The sequence below is a fragment of the Myotis lucifugus genome, unplaced genomic scaffold, assembly GCF_000147115.1.
Source record: "Myotis lucifugus unplaced genomic scaffold, Myoluc2.0 scaffold_32, whole genome shotgun sequence".
NCBI classification, from domain to species: Eukaryota; Metazoa; Chordata; class Mammalia; order Chiroptera; family Vespertilionidae; genus Myotis; species Myotis lucifugus.
In genome coordinates, this window is record NW_005871080.1 from 6,927,807 (window position 1) to 6,947,079 (window position 19,273).

A 19,273-nucleotide genomic window follows, 5' to 3' on the forward strand; every position below is an offset into this window, starting at 1 on the left:
CAAAAAGGCACCTAATTTTTAAAAAAATATATGTAATTTCTTTAATGTCCACAAATTCATCAAATCATCTTGATTGCATCACCTGCAAAAATCCTCCTCCTTTGCTCCCTCCCCTAAAGAATAATCCATCATCAGTGTGCTAAAACATAAACAGACTTTGATCTAGACTTAGACCTAAATTCCCTGTAATCCACTGATCCAAGCTAGCTAAGTGAGCCAGAGAAAGGATCAGTTGAATTATTATCTAAATTCCCTTTGGAAAAGTTGAATGAAATGCAACGTCTACAGGATGTAGACTCTGTGTGAGTGTTATAGAAAACCCACAGGCCTAGGAAATTGGAAAAGCAATCCAGTGGCTTAGCTGTTTAAGTACCAATGCAGAGATAAGATTGCTTTTAAAGTTTCACACCCTTTTCCCAAGTACACTTTGTTGTTTTCCTATTCGAGTTGCCTTGGGGAGAAGAAAATGAAGTTTAATGTTTTTTTTGACATAAGTGCACCATATTTTTGGACACATTAAATATTTTACAGTGGTCAGAATAGTTAGATAGTTATTTTATTGTGAATGGTTGTAGATCATGCATTTTCTAGGATTTTTCTTAACCTTCCTTATGCCTTTTTACATGTTCCAGGTGTCAAAGGAGTAAAAACAGGAAGACTCAACGTGGTTGAAAATGCAGGATGGTTAAGAAGGGAGAACTTAGCCTGAGTTCAAAGTTTGAGGTTTTGATTTTAGGAAATTCATTTATATTCTCCTGGCTCTATTTTCTTTAATTGTAAAATAAGGAAGTTGGACTAAGTTACCTTGTTTTCACCTTGAGCTTTTCATGTTTCTAATGATGTCCTGAATTCAACAATATAAAACCATCATTAACATTTGTAATATTACATAGGTAAGTAGTTTTTTTTTTTTAAATGAATGTATTATACGTTTTATAGAAGGCAGCTGAGAATAATTGTGGCCCAAGTTCCAATTACTTGATTATCCTCCTGGTCATTGAAAATTATCATTTATTATGCACCTACAATATTCATTTCCATTTTTGCTGGCTCTAATACTATTTTCTTTTAGAAAAAAATACTTTCTGATGCCAAGGCTGTCCACTTTAAAATTATAATTAGTATCTACTATCCAAATTAATGTTGACTTCTGACCATAAAAATCATTTAAAAATAATGATATCTCTAATTGGACCAAGTGATATTACTTCAAGTGAAATCTGGTAACAAGAAGAGGCACAATCTAACACGACATAGAGTGGCATCTCATTTTATCTGCATCACTTTCATTTGGCTGTGATGTGTTCTCTCAGTTCTGATAACGGGCAAGTGGTCAGTACTCCTATAAACTGACAAGCTAAATAGCAAGGGTGTTGTCAGATATACTGCTGATGGAAATCAATCATAGGCACTTGATGGAACTAACATTTGTCTCTGAGAGGAGCCATTTAACAACTTTCTAGAGGGAAAAGTCATCATTCTTGAAAGTAGAAAACTTAAATTTGAGAAATGAAAGGAAGATGAAGATGCTGGAGAATATAAATAATATTTTAAATACCCATTTAAAAGTAATTGGCCAGCCCTTGACTGGGAATGGAATCCACAATCCTGCAGTGCTAGCGTGGATGCTATAACCACTGAGAAACACCAGCTAGGGCCTCATTTTTTTTTACAGGTTTTTTTCTAGATTGTTTGTATATTTTTAATGAATATGCGCTGCTGCCATATTTAGAACATCAGTAATTAAACAATAATAATAAAATAAAAGCTAGTAGCTGCACCATTTTTCCTCCCCAAATGATGGTGGCTGCATTTTTGTTTTGAATGTTTGTCTCTTATTTCCATTGTTAAAAGGTTTTATTCCTCTTTTTGCTTAAGGTTTCCATAGGAGTCAGTGCCAACACACATGTAGGAGTCATCTAGCGGAGGTTGGTAACCTAGGCCTTCTGACTTACTTGCTATGACCTGAGCAAGTTATGTAACTTCTCTGCCTTAAATTCCTCATCTCTAAAATGGAGCTACTATTGAGTGCTTACTTGTGCTCCTTAATATTTACAATATCCTTGTGTTGATTAGAAATGAACCTTCCCATACAAAGCCATGTAAAGTACAATACTGAAAGTTGAACCCATCTTAAGTCTGATTCCAAATCTCATGTTCTTAACCAACACAACCTTCAAAGGTTTTCTGGAAATTTGATATTTTTTTAATGAAAAATATAAAGTTAAAAAAAGGAAAAATATAAAGTTCAATTTCCATCTAATTAAAGGAGTTTCTAATGTATTTTTATACTCAGCTGTTATTTAGATCTGGTAAAGAATAAACACTTGGGCGTTTTGCTTCATGTAGTTTTAGTTAGCAATCTCATTATTAAATGGCTGAATAACCATATGCATTGAAGCCTAGTTCTCGGCAGCTCAGTTTTGGATAGTCATATGAGGATGATGAATAAGTCATAACACGCTGGGGCAGTTACCAACAAACATCCCCAATCAAATCATTCAAATAATGTCTGGATTTTGTAAATATAGAGCCGAGTCTCTATGAAGGTTTGTCCACTGTCTTGCAGATGGAGAATGTACCTCTTTTGGAGAGATTCTCTGTTCTTCAAACCCCAATAATCAAAACATTTACAGTGATTAAATTTTACTAATGGTGGATGCCTTTTTTTTTAATTCTGCCTGGAAAATGAGTGATTGCCCGAAAGATATTTGGCAAACTGGCATCATGAGGAATTTGTTCTGTGCTTTATCTCAGGTAGCTTCTGGCAAGCGTCTCAGTGTTGGTGCTTAAATCCAATACATTCTTACAAGGAAGGACCGCTAATTGTCTTCATTTTTACCTAATGGAATCCTGGCAGCAGACACATAAACCTATTTGTGGTCATCCCAAGTGAAGCACAAGACTTAATAGTAATGGATACATGAAAACATTGAGATTATGCCGGCTCACTGGTCATCACCAGTAATGATTATTATGATAAATATCAGTTTAAGTAAAGACTCGGATTGGGCTATAAAACTCCAGAATGTGTGCAGTTACCACAAAACAACAGGAAATAAAATGGCTTCACTTAACAAAATCCCTACAGAAATAAGGAAATTAAAAACTGTTGTGTATGTGTTTTTCCCCCTTTAACTCACTTTAGTGCCCTGGTATAGAAAGTGTTCTTTGGAAGTGCCTGTGATTTTGAATGCTGAACTGCCTTTTTAATGACAATTATGTCTATATTAATGTATGAAATATGTATAAAATGCAGCATTCTACACCCACTAAGAACTTCATAAATGTAGCGAATTATATAGTGTAGGAGGCTTGAATAAGTGATTTTTGAAACAGTTATTCAAATTTTTATAAAGTATGACACAATTTTAAAAAATAAACAAATAATTCAGATAATGGCAAGCTTGTCCATCTTGATTGCAGAGATCCTAGGCAGGATGCCATTTAAAAAATCTTTCTCTTTTATAAAGAATTTAACCAAATATATGGTATTTTCATGTTGACTCATTTATCAAACTAGAGATTATTGAATGCCTAAAATATGTGTGCCACCACCCTTTGGTCAGGACTGATTGTCTTGTTTATTTGTTTATTTATTTACTAGAGGCCCAGTGCACAAATTTGTGCATGGGTGGGGTTCAGCCGGCCCTGCCCTGATGGGGAGCAGGGGGCCAATGGGAGCCAAACCAGATGGGGGGTGGGGCCGAGGGAGGTTGGCTGGCCCGCTTCCCCCCCCCCCCGACCCGCAGTGCGCGTCATAGCAACCAGTCTTTCTGGTTGCTTAGGGTTTCATATATATAAATTTATTTGAAATCTTTATTGTTGAAAGTATTGCATATGCCCCCTCCCACCCCCATTGACCTCTTCTAGCCTGCCTGCACCCCCTGCCCCAGGCCTTCACCATCCTAGTGTCTGTGTCCATGGATTATGCATATAAGCATACAAGTTCTTTAGTTGATCTCTTCCCACCCACCCACCTTCCCCCAACTACCCTCTGAGTGAGATCATGTGATACTTATCTTTCTCTGACTGGCTGATTTAACTTAGCATAATACTCTCCAGGTCCTGCCATGCTGCCTCAAAGGATAAGAGATCCTTTTTTTTTAACTGCTGCATAGTATTCCATAGTGTAAATGTACCACAGCTTTTTTATCCACTCATCTACTGATGGGCACTTTGGCTGTTCTCAGATCTCAGCTATTGTAAATAGTGCTGCTATGAACATAGGGGTTCATACATTCTTTCTGATTGGTGTTTCGGGTCTCTTAGGATATATTCCTAAAAGTGGGATCATGGGTCAAATGGCAGTTCCGGATATTAATTTTTTGAGGAAACACCATACTGTTTTCTATAAATGCACCAGCCTGCATTCCCACCAGCAGTGTTCCCTTTTCTCCACATCCTTGTCATTTGTTGATTTGTTGATGGTAGCCATTCTGGCAGGTGTGAAGTGATACCTCATTGTCCTTTTAATTTGCATCTATCTGATGATCAATGACTTTGAGCATTTTTTCATATGTCTCTTGGACATTTGTATGTCCACTTTGGAGAAGTGTTTATTTAGGTCCTTTGCCCATTTTTTAATTGTATTGTTTGTCTTCCTTTTGTTAAGTTGTAGGAATTCCTTATATATTTTGTATATTAACCCTTTGTCAGATTCATCATTGCCAAATATGTTCTCCCATACAGTGGCTCCTTTTTCGTTTTATTGATGGTTTCTTTTGCTGTACAGAAGCTTTTTATTTTGATGTAGTCCCATTTATTTATTTTCTCCTTAGTTTCCTTTGCCACAGGAGATGTATCTGTAAATGTATTGCTGAGATTTTGCTGCCTATGGTTTTTTCTAGGATTTTTATGGTTTCACGTCTTATATTTAAGTCTTTTGTCCATTTTTGAGTCTATTCTTGTGTATGGTGTAAGTTGGTGGTCTAGTTTCATTTTTTTTTTCATATATCTGCCCAATTTTCCCAACACCATCTATTGAAGAGACTGTTTTGACTCTATTGCATGCTCTTACCTCCTTTGTCAAATATTAATTGAGCATAATGGCTTGGGTAGATTTCTGGGTTCTCTGTTCTGTTCCATTGGTCTATATGCCTGTTCTTGTGCCAGTATCAGACTGTTTTGAGTATGGTGGCTTTGTAGTATAATTTGATATCTGGTATTCTGATCCCTCCAACTCTGTTCTTCTTTCTCAAGATTGCTGCAGCTATTTGGGGTCTTTTTTTATTCCATGTGAATTTTTGGAGTATTTGTTCTAGATCTGTGGGATATGCCATTGGTATTTTAATAGGAATTGCATTGAACCTGTAGATTGCTTTGGGTAGTATGGACATTCATTGTCTTATATCTTTTAACCCAGGGACAGGGCCCTAGAAATAAGTGCTTTGTTCATAGTAAGTGCTTAGTAAGTATTAGCTTGAATTATTAAATTTGCTTTATTTTTAGTTATTTACTTTTATGCATAATAGTGGGTAATTCTTTTGATAATAGTTGGTTTAAATATTACCATTATCTCAGAGCATTTTTTGGCTTCCTCTGATTGACCTGATTGCTACAGCTTGTGTGTGCCACCAGCTCATTTGTACTTAAAAAATAAATAAAAATGAAAAGTGATGATATTTATTTATTTGTTTACACACATCCTTAATAAGCTGTAAGTTTTGTCAGAGGGAATGTCGGATGCATCTATCTGTGTAGGTATCTTTTCATCAGTCATTCTGTCTATTCTCAATCTTTAATACCACATGTGACAGTTGATAGAAATTGAAAGTCTAAGCATATTCTACTTTGGAATATCTTGGTTCTGGTCACTACTAACAGATGGTGCTGTTAGGTTATACAGTTCTCGGGAATGAAGTTCTCAAAGGCAGTGTTACCCAGAACTAAGCATGCTTTGGAACCACCTGAAGGACTTGCTATAACACACAGTCCTGGGTCCTATTGCCTGAGGAATCTGATTCAGCAGTTTTGGGTGGGGCCCAAGACTTAGCATTCCTAACATGATGCAGGGGCTACAGTTCTGTGGACCACATTGGGTCATACACCTCTAGTTGTTGAGGAATTAAATGATTTTTATTCAATGGAGTCTTTTAAAAAATAAACCCTAAAAGAAGCCCAATTAAGTATTTGAAAGAATATTTATATTAAGTTTGGTGCCTAGAAAGATTTAGATTACAGGAATATATTGTCTCTTAGAGAAATTTAAAATACATAATTAAGGTATTTTGAAATTCTCTTAACTTGCAGTGTTCCTGCTATTAGCCACATCATTTATCTTAATATAAGTATACCTTTTCTTTCATATATTAATGATAGAAAGTAATAATAAAAACTTACTCCCCAATCCTCCATTCCATTATTCAAGAAAACCACTTTTAACAGTTTCTTATTTTTTCTAGAAGTGTCCTATGCAAATACATATATATTATTTATACATCCCTTTATACAAGTATGGTTGGCAATTTTCTTTCCATGCTAAACATATCTTGGATACATTTTTTTCTATCAGTACTTGAAACCCTTGTTAAAGTAATTTTAATCAGGTTTATTCATGAATTCTATCATTCAACAAATATTAAATGCCCTCCTAAATGTAAGACATAATTGGGTACTAGATAAAGGCATACAAAAGATGAACGGAATTGGTTTAAGTTCCGATGAGAGCGATGGATTTCTCCCTGTTTCCCTCCTCCCCTTTTTCCTTATTGCCCTAGCTGGTTTGGCTCAGAGGATAAAGTATCAGCCCCTCGGACTGAAGGGTCCAGTACCTCGGTTTCAGGCTCCATCCCATCCCTGGTCATGGCACACTCAGGAGGCAACCAACCGATGTTTCTGTCTCACATTGCTATTTCTCTCTGTCTCTCCTCCTCCCTTCCATTCTCTCTAAACATCAATGGAAAAATATCCTCAGGTGAGGATCAACAACAACAACAACAACAACAACAAAACATATGGAGTGCCTACTCTATACCAGGTGCTGTGTTAAGCACTGTGAATACAAATAAATAAGCTATGGACCCTACCTTCAAGAAGGTCCATAGACTGCAGTAGAGACAGAGAAATGTAAATAATTACAGTGCAGTGCAATAAATGTATAATATTGGCAGATGGAAGAAATTTTAGAATGGTCACCTCAACCTCAGAGATAAAGAAAGCCTACCAGTAGAAAAATTACTTGGGACTACACTCAGAGGTCAAGCGTGGAAGCCAGTGCCATTCTCCATGGAAACCCAGAGAAGAAAGTGATAGACTTTCCTAGGTGTGCTGGAGAAGATTCCAAAAGGTACTTGCCACTTGTGCTGCATTTTAAAGGGTGCATGGAACTTAACTGGATTAATAATTAAATCCAGTGATGAATTACAAGCAGAAAAAGAATATATATGACTATTATTATAAGGAGTTGTGTGATTCTAGAGTTTATTTTAGGAAGGAGTGAGACCAGTGACTTATGCAGAGGCCAAGTTATAAAGAATCTTAACTCTTATCTTCAGGAAGCAACAGCCATTTCAAGAAGGGAAGTGACATGATCCTTTGTTGGATATGTATGTATGTTTGTATGTATGTATGTAGTTATTTCTTCCAGCTTCATAGAAGATAAATGGGCATTGGAAGCACTTGTAAGAATGGAGTTGAGTTTTATAGAAAAGTGTTTCGATAACAAAAGCAAAAGATAATAGACTGAAAGCGCCACCAATGTATGGGTGATGTATATGCCCCCTCAATCATTAGTGTCTGCCATATTAACTGTCCTCAGTATGTGCTCAGGAAATTAGTTCACTAAAATGACAGTGAATTTCTGGTTGAATTTTGAGAAACAAAAATGTGTAATTTAAGAATAGAAGCAGGTGTGAAAGGGATGAGGCTGAATTTGGTTTTGGTCGTGTTAGCTGTAGAGTGTCTGTGGGCCCTCTATGTAGAGAAGTGCTTAAAAGGGATGATTCCTCTTTTTGTGGCAAGCTATGGTTTCACAGGTCTCCTCTCTTTTAGACTGCCTACTTCTGTGGTGTGTACAGAATATTCTGCCTGTGCCCTTGGAATAACTTTCACCAGTGTAACTCACTGTGAATGTCACTCTTACCCACTATCGCTTCTTTATTCAACCATCAATCATGTTTCGAATCGACATACTGGTGTTTACTCATATTTGTTGTGCATCTAATGTTCTTAGACCCACTCATTCAAATCTGAAAATTTGCTAGTTTCTAAAAAAAATTGTTTTAAAAGAGAGCTCTTTTAAGTTAAACATAGTAATCTATTTCCAAATGAACAATGCAGTCTAATGTAAAAATACTACCGTGAAAAATTCCTCAATAATACTGTCCTATTTATCTGGATTTTTTACTTGTTGACTGGGTAAACATTTGAGATAATTTGTCAAATATGCACAGATGGTTGGATCTTTTTGTGTACATTAAGAGAATAATGAAGATACCCTGAAGACTTATTCTTTTTAGTAGCCTCCATCCCCACACCTCTTTCCTTTGCTACCCATATGTTAGCAGTTAATTTCTCATATGGCCCAAGAACCCTCAAGATTTCATTACCAAATTTTACTTGGTACCTTGAACAATAATGCAGTAACATTGCATGTCTTAAAGTTGAAATACATTTTAGAAAACCCCCTCTTGTTAATCCCTCATCCTGCCTCAGCTTGGACATAATCAGTTATAGGCAGCAATCTATAGCAGAAAGGAGACAGCCATTGTCTTTGGGATAATTCCCTATTGAGCTCAAAGTCATCATTCTATTAAGAGCATTCACTGGAGCATGCTGGCATTTGGTAAGATAAGCCTGGCACTTCCCAGGGGAAATCACCACCTCTTCCCCCCACCTCCAGCACCTTTCCCATTCCTCTTGTACAAATTACCTTCCTCTGGTCTTCTTTCATTTTTTTTTTAATTACATAGTTTCTCTTTTTCTTTCTTTTTTGTTTGTTTGTTTTTGTTTGTTAATCCTCACCCCAGGAAATTGTCCCTATTGATTTCTTTTAGAGAGACTGAAAGGAAGAGGGAGAGAGGGAGAGAGGGAGAGGGAGAGAGAGAGAGAGAGAGAGAGAGAGAGAGAGAGAGAGAGAGAAACTGATGTGAGAGAGACACATCAATTGGTTGCCTACAGCAGGCACCCCAACTGAGGTCAATTATCAACCTACAGCTCAAGTACCTGCCTTTAACTAGGAATTGAACCCTTGACCCTTCGGTGCACAGGCCAATACTCCAACCACCGAGCAAACACTGGCCAGGGGATGGCATGGTCTCTGAATCCTTTGATCATCCAAGTACTCTTACCTGTCCTAATATGTTAATAACCTTTTTGTAGTGCCACGGAGACAGGAGCCTTCACCTCTTCCCCACTGTCCCCTGTTCACCACGTCATCAAACCCCTTTCATTGGTTAAACACACAGGAGAAATCTCAGAACACATTTCTTCCTCACACATATATATTTTTTTTCTAAAGCTAGTTAACTGAGGGCATTTTCTCAAGAAATATATTTGTTTGATACAAAGAAGATTTGTAAAATGCTACAAATAAAAATCACATGTTAAAATTATTATGTAATCATTATATTAAAATGTTGTGAGTCTCTTATCAATCTAAGTGCTAAATTAGGAGTGTGTATTAGATAATTTGGAAATAACCTTGTTTAGCTATGGTTTGTCCAAGTAGAAAAGGTTTAATTTTCCTTATCATCATTTCTACTATGATTATATTATTTCTTCAAATTAAATTTGGAGTCTATGAAGTGTTTTAAATGGTATCAAGAAGACTAACTTAGATGCATAGAGAATTGTTCCATTTTAATACTCTTAGTGTAAGTAAATTATGGTGTCACTCAGATGCTAAGATGCTAGACCTTTGAACTCCAAAAATATAAGGTTTTAGGAATGAAGAAATTGTCATTTTCTACTAGACATAATTCATGACACCAATATAGGATTTAAGTACAGTTTGGAGAAATAAAAATGATCTTTGTCCTTTAGCCTAATTAGTTTCTTTGACAGCAATGCTATTGAATTTTTCAGAAAGAAACAAATGATAGGAACATAGTTATCCTGACAATAAGCTTCTAATGAATTACTGATATTCACATTACTAAATGAAATACAAAAATTTGTATCAAATGTCACACTGTGATTAGACTAAATAATTACAAAATACATTGAAAACCCAGCTGGTATCAACAGTCAAATAATGAATTATTTGGGGGCAGAGACATCTAAATTTTAAGTACTTGTTAATTGTAAGTGCACAAAATTCATAATCAAAACACAGAAATGTTCCTGAAGATAATGTGGTGTTTGTCATTTTCAATCAATGAGAGTATTAGGATGAATCAATCCACAAATAAAATAACTAGTGTCTTCCCATAGGATTGTCATTTTCCCTTAGCTGTTTTTGATAGGAACAAACTTTGGGAGTCAAAGTTGGGTATGGAGATTGATTTAAGCTGAATAGCTCTTTTCCACACATTTGAAGTGATATAGCCTATTTTAAGTATGGTGCAGGTTAGGTTTGAATATATTCCAGGGAAAATAATACAGATCATTTTCTTTTTAATTTAGTTAAAAATTTTTAACCAGTAAGTTTGTATTTTGGTGATTGACAGTGGTTGTCAACCTTTTGGCCCTTTAAATACAGTTCCTCATGTTGTGACCCAACCATAAAATTATTTTCGTTGCTACTTCATAACTGTAATGTTGCTACTGTTATGAATCGTAATGTAAATATGCAGGATGGTCTTAGGTGACCCCTGTGAAAGGGTCGTTCGACCGCCAAAGGGGTCGTGACCCACAGGTTGAGAACCACTGTTTAGAAGCTATTGATACGCATTCTTAACTAAAAAGTCAATAAAACAAATTCATTTAAATGAGATTTTTATATAAACTTTGGTGATAGTTATTCATTTCTATAACATATAATTAAAGCTAAATCTGATATATATAACAATATTATTACCTGATAATTTATAGAAATAGAAGACTTGAAAAAAACTTTTAAAATAATATTTGTTGACCATGAATTATCCTTAGCCTATTGGAAACCACACTAAGAAAAAAAAACCCAACAAACCTCTGAATGTGTTGTTTATGCATTTATTTTTATTTCATATTTCACAAATTTATTAGTACAGTGTCCATCTGAACCGTATCAACAATCAATAACTTCTATGTAACACATATCATTTGGTGCACATTGCTAAGATTAAAAACCATAATAACTTTTCTGTCTCTAACACAGAAGCCTTTACATAAAATAAAGAATATTTTGCAATATTTTGATAAAATTTAGTTATCAATGTGTGAATATATCATATAATAGGAAGCATATTTATGTTGTATCTACTCAGATTATATATATAGGAATAATTTTTCTCCCAGTAAAATTATATTTCAAAAAGGTAAATTAATAAAGCACATCATCAAATATATCATCCTATCATAAAGCACTTCAGGTGGGAAATGTGGCTCAGACTTGATTGGAATTTGAGTGGATAGGATACAGAGAAAGTTGTTAGAGGAAGTATATTGTGTGCTCTAATTTTAGCCGTCTAAGCTAACCTATTTAAATTGACTATATTTCTTTTTAAGTATCAAGAGAATTGGGAAGAAGATTGGATGGCAGTCTAGATTTTTAAAAAAGAGAGAGAGAGACAGGTGAGATGTCTAATTAGAAAAGTAAAAAATTAGGGAGGTGGAGATGTCAAAGTAATAGCCAAATGATACCTATCTTGAAGAATAATTTGAAGCTTTTGAATATCATAGATCCATGAATTCTAATTCTAGATTCCTTCTTTTCTACATAACTATATTTTTTGAGAGTCACTATCTAAGGTATTGTGAGAAATTCCAAAATAAGTTTGCATCTGGTAATTTTTTTGTTTTTAGTGGAAGAGCTAAAATCAGTTTACAAATGTCAATATTGGTACATTTTATAAATGAGAAGGATTAAACATTCAATACAGAAATGTATTTCAGGACATGAAATGAGGGATATTCACTTCTGAAGAGCTTTAAAAATTCATATTTTTAAAAATTCAGTCTTTGTACTTTTTCTTATTTCAAAAATAATATATGGTTATTGAAATAAATATAGACAAATCAAAACTAATAAAACTGCTTATAATCTCATCATTCAGAGAAAAACTAAGAATTTGACAGTCAGTGTTGAATGAGACACTCCAATTAAAGTCAAACATAAAACATATATAGTCAGTAACAAAATATCCGTATAAGGATTGTTTTGTGTAGGTTCTAACTCAAATTTGTACATTTAAAAAAGTTGTTTATATCTTGATAGGAAAGGAAATTTTGTTTATTTGTTTTAAGAAATGAAGACACTCACCCACCCCCATTTTGAAATTTGCAAGTGTGCAAACAATACTTACTGAGACTAACTATAAGATTAAAGAAAAACAAGGGAGTGAGAGTGTCCTGTGTTGTAATGATGGCAGTCTTCTCTATTTGCTGTCATAATTTTATTTTTCCAGGTGATGAGGAGAAGAATATTGAAACTTAAAGGAATATAGTCTTTTTTCCAAGAGGGAGAAAGAAATCCAAATATGGTAAATGAGAATTAAAGGAAAGCTGTCAGTAATATGGTCAAGAATAAAATTTGAAAGAAAAAATAATAAGCAGATGGTTACCTTGGTGAATAATTATATAATAAAAGCCTAATGTGCTAAGTGTCTGGTCGTCCATTCAAACAATCAAAGCACAATATGCTAATGATATACTAAGGCCACTCAACTGCTCTCTATGATGTGCACTGACCGCCAGGGGCCAGATGCTCCGACTGGTAGGTTAGCTTGCTGCTGGGGCCTGGCCGATTGGGACTGAGCGAGATGGGCTGGACATGCTCTGGAGCCCTTCCGCAGTCACTCCCCAGCTGGCCAACCTCCCATGTCCCTCCCCAGCCCCAATCGTGCACCAGTGGGGTCCCTCGGCCTGGCCTGCTACCTCTCGCAATCCAGGACCCCTTGGGGAATGTCGGAGAGCCGGTTTTGGCCCGATGGCAGAATGACCGCTCGCTATGACACGCACTGACCACCAGGGAGCAGACACTCAATGCAGAAGCTGCCCCCTGGTGGTCAGTGTGCTCCCATGGGGGAGCAGTGCTCAGCCAGAAGCTGGGCACAAGGCTGGCTAGCACAGCAGTGATGGCAGGAGTCTCTCCCGCCTCTGTAGTGGTGCTAAGGATGTCTGACTGATGGCTTAGGCCTGCTCCCCTGAAGTCAGACATCCCCTGAGGGCTCCTGGACTGCGAGAGGGCACAGGCCAGGCTGAAGGACCCCCCTGAGTGCACGAATTTCATGCACCTGGCCTCTAGTGCAGTGATGGCGAACCTTTTGAGCTCGGCATGTCAACATTTTGAAAAACCCTAACTTAACTCTGGTGCCGTGTCACATATAGAAATTTTTTGATATTTGCAACCATAGTAAAACAAAGACTTATATTTTTGATATTTATTTTATATATTTAAATGCCATTTAACAAAGAAAAATCAACCAAAAAAATGAGTTAGCGTGTCACCTCTGACACGCATGTCATAGGTTCGCCGTCACTGCTCTAGTGCATATAATCTGAGAAAGCTAACAAAAGGTTCCTGCTAAGGTTGAAGATGTAACTAAAAGGAGAAAGAAAAATGTATCTCCAAGTCTGCTGGAAAGAAATATCCATCAATTAAATATAGAAGAGTAAACTTGCAGATTCATTGGCTTATAAGCTAAGCAAATGTTCATAAATAGTTCAAGCCAGTCACAGTATTTTTTTTCACTTTGTATTAGTAAAAACATGCTCTTTGGGTTAAAAGAACAGTTACGGTCTGAGTGAGCCTCAAGTGCAGAGTGACCGAAATAAATTACATGCAGAGTGTTCTCTCCCTGGGGTTTCACAAAATTAGGGGGCGTTTCTCCCTCTCTCATTGTTCCTGGCTCAAGCTAATTCAGAACCTTCTTGGCCTAGGAGTTAGGGAGAGTAGAAGACACAGGACCATACAATGTTCATCTCTGCCCGAGTTAGTAACGGGCATTGTACGTAAGCAAGCCTTTATCATTGCGCCTCAAGGTCCCCCTGACTGAGGCATCATATCTGTCAGGTGACTCCAAGCTCTCCTAAAACCATTCAGATTTTAATTTTAAATTTTGAGCTGCAACTTTTATACTCTCATTTCATGAGTAACACTTTTGTTTTATTTTTAACTTATTTTGAAATAATCATAGTCTCAGAGTAAACTGGGGAAGGAATATAGGACATCCTTTGAACCCTTCGCCCAGCTTCCCAAACAGTAACTCTTCACATCAGCAGTGACAAACTAGAGATGTCATTGGTAGGACTATTTGGATCTTACAGGGGATCTTTTGCAAAACAACTTGCTTTTTACCATTTGCATATTGATAGTGATATAAAAGTAAGGTGGAAGGATAAAACGTTTTCTAATCAGGAAATCTGCATGGAATCATAGATTCTGACTGTGTTATACTTCAGTAACCTTTAAAACATGGAATCCTATGGAAAGGATTATGTTAGTGTGCATAGCTGGTACTTATTAGGTATGTTATGGTAATCATACTTTTAACAACTAATTTTATAGGAATGAGACCAACTTTCTCTCCTATGTGGCCTGTGGCTAGCTAATAAAACCAGGAGATAAAGCAACTAAAAAAAAAAATTAAAAAAAAAAACTGGAAGGAAAAAGAGAAACAGTCATTAATCAAAAGCAGAGTAATTGTTAAATCTGACTCCCACAAAGAGCCCTGATTTGAGAAATAGATGAATGAAGCCAAATATCTTTTCTTCTGCATCTCCCTCACTGAGCCAGTAGCTTTTTTAAAAAATGAGAAAATGAACAATGGTGATAAGAACTTAGAGGAAGGTATTGCAAGTAGTTTTCTCCCACAGTGTAAAATCCTAACTAGGATATCCATATCAAAGAAGAGGCAGGAGCTTAGTGAAAAAAGTCCTCAGCACACAGGGGTTGGAGATACTTAATCTAAACAACATAAATGTCTGGTTAGGCAGCTGGGAGTTGTCATTTGATGATATTAGTCACGTGGGGTTAAAACTTATTTCTTCCCTTGGGATATTTTTCAAACAAGTTTTAATAATTATAATTATTGCTTTTGGTTAAATATTCAAAGATAGTATTCGATTACTGTGTATTTTGCCTCAATCTTAGAATTAGCTCATACTGAGGGCTTACTCTGTGCAAGATTCTATTCTAAGGCCTTAATGCGCAGTTTCTCATTTTATCCTCCTAAAACTCTGCTGGAGTTGACGTCATTGTTACGCCCACTTTAGGGGTATGGATACTGAAAGTTGGTGCCCAAGGTTTTATAACGATGAAGTAATGGAATCAAGGTTTGAACCTTTGTTTCTAACTCCAAAGTCTGTGCTCTCAGCTACTCCCCTACTGTATTTCTCCTTCTAAATGAAGCAACTGATTTTATAGAACACAGTTTCAGTTGAATAGGTACTATTATATCTTTAAGTACATAATTTGAGAATACATCATTGTAATAAACCATGACCTACTGCTGTAATTAATGACCATATCTTTCTGATTGCATGCTATTGTTTTTCTTTTTAACCCATTAGTGCTTCAAAAGATAATCAAATACTTCATCACACAGGAGATTATGTGGCATCATTTTAAAGACTGGGTGAACATTTCTAAGGTCTTAAGGCATGCAATCAGAAAATGTTTGCTCTTTGTTGCCACAAGCAACCACATAAATACTGGATGCCTTGTTATCCAGCAATAACGTGTGCACCTTCCCCAAGCAGTACTTACATATGTAGCTACGTAAAGAAGGCACCCCACTGGTATAAACACAATATGATTTGCTAAATCAGCAGGGTGATATGGATTAACACCCAGGCAGAACCAGTCGGGGATCATGTACCAAAGAAATCCTACTCAAGGTCAAAGATCTTTACTGGAAATTCTGAGCTGAAAGATTTTGCTGAATTTTGTTAACTCAGCAGTGCACTAACAATGAGCAAAAGACAAAAAAACTCAAAGGTCAGCATGTCTTCTGGGTAGTTAGCAAGCAAGTAAGCATTTCAGAAGCAAGATAAAGAGCTCTGGAGCATGACCCTATCTAATCCAGGTCTAATTCAGCATTATGCATAAATGCCTTTGCCCGTGCGACTTAAAACAGAGCCTCCTCCATTTTTCTACCTGTTTAATTCCCAGTTATCCTTCACATATAGTAACAAAATGAGAATTTTATTAAGACTACAACAGTAATGAAAGCAAACACGTGTTTTTGAGCAAAGAAGCATCTCATTGAAATCTGCTAACAACCCAAAAGGTATATGTAATTTTCAGTTTTATAGATGAGAAAAAAATTGAGTTTAGGAAAGATAAAATAATTTGCCTAAGGCTTCATAGTTCATAGTTAATATGTAGCATAGCTGTGATTCAAATACAGGCCTCTTATGTGTGACTTTGAAATTCTTATTTTATATATATATATATATATATATATATATATATATATATATTTTCAAGACATAATAACATCTTGTTGGGGGGATGAGAAGAGAAAAAAATAAGAATTTATATATTTATATGCATAGTTTATTTATATGGGTAATAAGGTAGTGAAGATCTGAGGGTGGGGGGAGTTGGGGCTGGGAGAAGGAGGAGGAAGTGGGAGAGGGATGGGAGATATCTGTAATACTATCGACAATAAAAATATATTTTAAAATGTATTGTATATTGGAATATAATTTTTTATTTGTATGTCTCTACTAAACAAGTCCCTTGAATGCAGGAACCATCTCTTATCTTTGATCCCTGGTTACTCTAACAAATTAAGTCCATAATGGATGAAGGATTAATTAGATTAGATAAATCAAGGAAGCTTTTAAAGAGAAAAAGTTATTGAGAAGAGCATGAAGGCCGAGGTCCAGGAAAAGGTGGGGCAGGAGAAGCAGCATCCCAGCTAGATGGAACTCATGAAGCAAAGCACAGCCTTGGGAATCCATTGTGCTGGAAAACACTGCGTAGTCTTTGGTGATTAGAGTGAGAAGCAGATTTATGACAGTGGAGATGCTAAGAGGTAGGGCAGATAAAGTACCTTGGAACTGCTGATAAAGAAGCTTAAATGTAGGCCAGAGAATTAGGATATTATTTTGTTGGTAACGGGAATCATCAAACAGTTTTGTGTTGGAAAAAAAAAAAAAGCTCAGATAATTGTTTTAAAAGATGATCTTTGCTTGCAGTATGGAATGAATGAGTTAAAGAAAATTAGGAGACCAATTATCAGGCTGCTATAAAAGTTAAAAAAAAAAGAAATTAAGAGCTGAAACCAAAACATTAAAAGTGAGGGTGTAGAGGGTTATATTGATCTTAAAGACATTACAGAGGAGGAATCAATGTCATGTGCAGGGGAAGGAGTGCATGTAAAATATATCTTTGATAACCTAGTCCAGGCTGTAAGAAGACACTACTCATAAAGTACCCTGGGTAAAGAACCCATTTGAGGGCTAAGCAGTACAGTTTTGGATGTGTTCTGTTTGTGCTATCTGTAGGATTTACCATGAGTGTATACCCAAGAGAGTATTGGAAATTCAACATAGACAACAAAAGAAATCAGAACTGGAGAATTCCAGTTGGGAGCCACCAGGAAATAAGGAATGTTGAAACGTTCAACATCAATAAGCAATACTGAAGAGAAGCTACTAAATGTAGTGCTTCAGACCTCAGTGCTCATTTTCAAGGGAGAAATGTTCTACTTAGGAAAGGGGATCTGCTATCCTTCCTCATTGCTATATGTCCAGCAAGTGAGATGTAATCCCACACACAGAGTAGGTGCTCCCTATGTACCAGTATTTAGGGTGGCTGAATTAATTTTGTGGGAAGACACTGAAGGAGAGTAACAGACAAAAAATATTGTAGAAGAGGAAGGAATTGATTGAATGATAAAGTAGTAAAAGAGCCAAGAGAAGATGGAACCCATGATACAGGGAGAGCAGGTGACAGGTACCAAAGAGAAGGCTCACTCTGGCAGGGAGGCACGGTGCTTAGAATGAGGAATTAGACAGCTTGGGCTTAACTTCTATTTCCCCGTTTACTGTCTCTGAGCATCAGCAAATTATTCAAACTCTCTGAGCATGAGTTCCCTCACCTGTATGATGGTGCTCAAAAGGCTTCTAGAGCAGCAGGTAGTTTCAGTGAGGGATAACTGAGTGAGTGAGTTACTCAGCTACAAGTGACTAAAAACTCATTGGCTGTGACATAGATATAATCATATTGGAAGTTTATCAGATTCTGACTTAATTGCTTCAGGGTTAGCATGGAGAAGAGCTACCTAGGTTCGGAACCTGAATAGTGAGTCTCACAAGAGAGGAAGGGGGCTTACAGATATGCCTAATGATACTCAGTTTCTATTGCTGCTGCAACAAATTATCACAAAGTTAGTGTCTGAAACAACACAGATGTATGATTTACTGTTCTCTAAGTCAGAAGGTCCACAAAGCAAAATGCTATGGGAGGCCTAGGGGAGAATTTCTTTCCCTGCCTTTTCCAGTTTTCTGAGACGGCCCACATTCCTTAACTTTTGGTCCCTTTTCATCTTCAAAGTCATCACTGCAACTTCTCTTCTTCTGTTGTCACTTCTCTTTGCTACTTCTCCCTGAATACCAGACTTCTCTGCAGGAGACAACAATCTTACCAACTTTTACATTTCCTTGCAGAAATAGTTATATGGGTAATTCATTTGTTTAGTCTTTACTCAAATGATAAATGCACACACTGTTCTATAACCTTTTTGTGTGATTTTTTTCATTTTATTTTTTAAATTACTGTTTACATTCAAAACTATTTTGTATTAGAGTAGAGTGGTAATACAATCATATACTTTACATACTTATATGATATATATTATAATACATAGTTATAATATTATATGAATGTGTGAATGTTATAAGAAAAGGGGACAAAAGAGATGACATTTGACATGGTTATTTTCACCGCCAACAAACATTTTATGAATCTGCTGGACATAGATAGGGTATGGTGCTAGCTACTCAAACCATAAAGGTTTTAGTTAAATAGGTCTTTCCAAATTACTGTTTGTAGTACATATCGCAAATGTCATTTTATCAGATGGCCACAAGCAGAATCTGTCATCTGTCTTCTCCCAAAGCATGTTAAAAATGGAAACAAATCATCTATCTCAGCAGGAGATGGGTGCCTTGATGTCAGGGTCCACTTACTTGATTATGCTTCTGTCCAAATATGGCAAAATACGGGCACTAGATA

At 36.3% G+C, this 19,273-nt stretch overlaps 1 protein-coding gene across 1 annotated transcript in view; it reads left to right on the forward strand.

Annotated features, from left to right (window-relative positions):
• LRP1B (LDL receptor related protein 1B) overlaps positions 1 to 19,273 on the forward strand; it is a 1,324,618-nt gene that overhangs the window by 206,169 nt on the left and 1,099,176 nt on the right. The window lies entirely within an intron of this gene.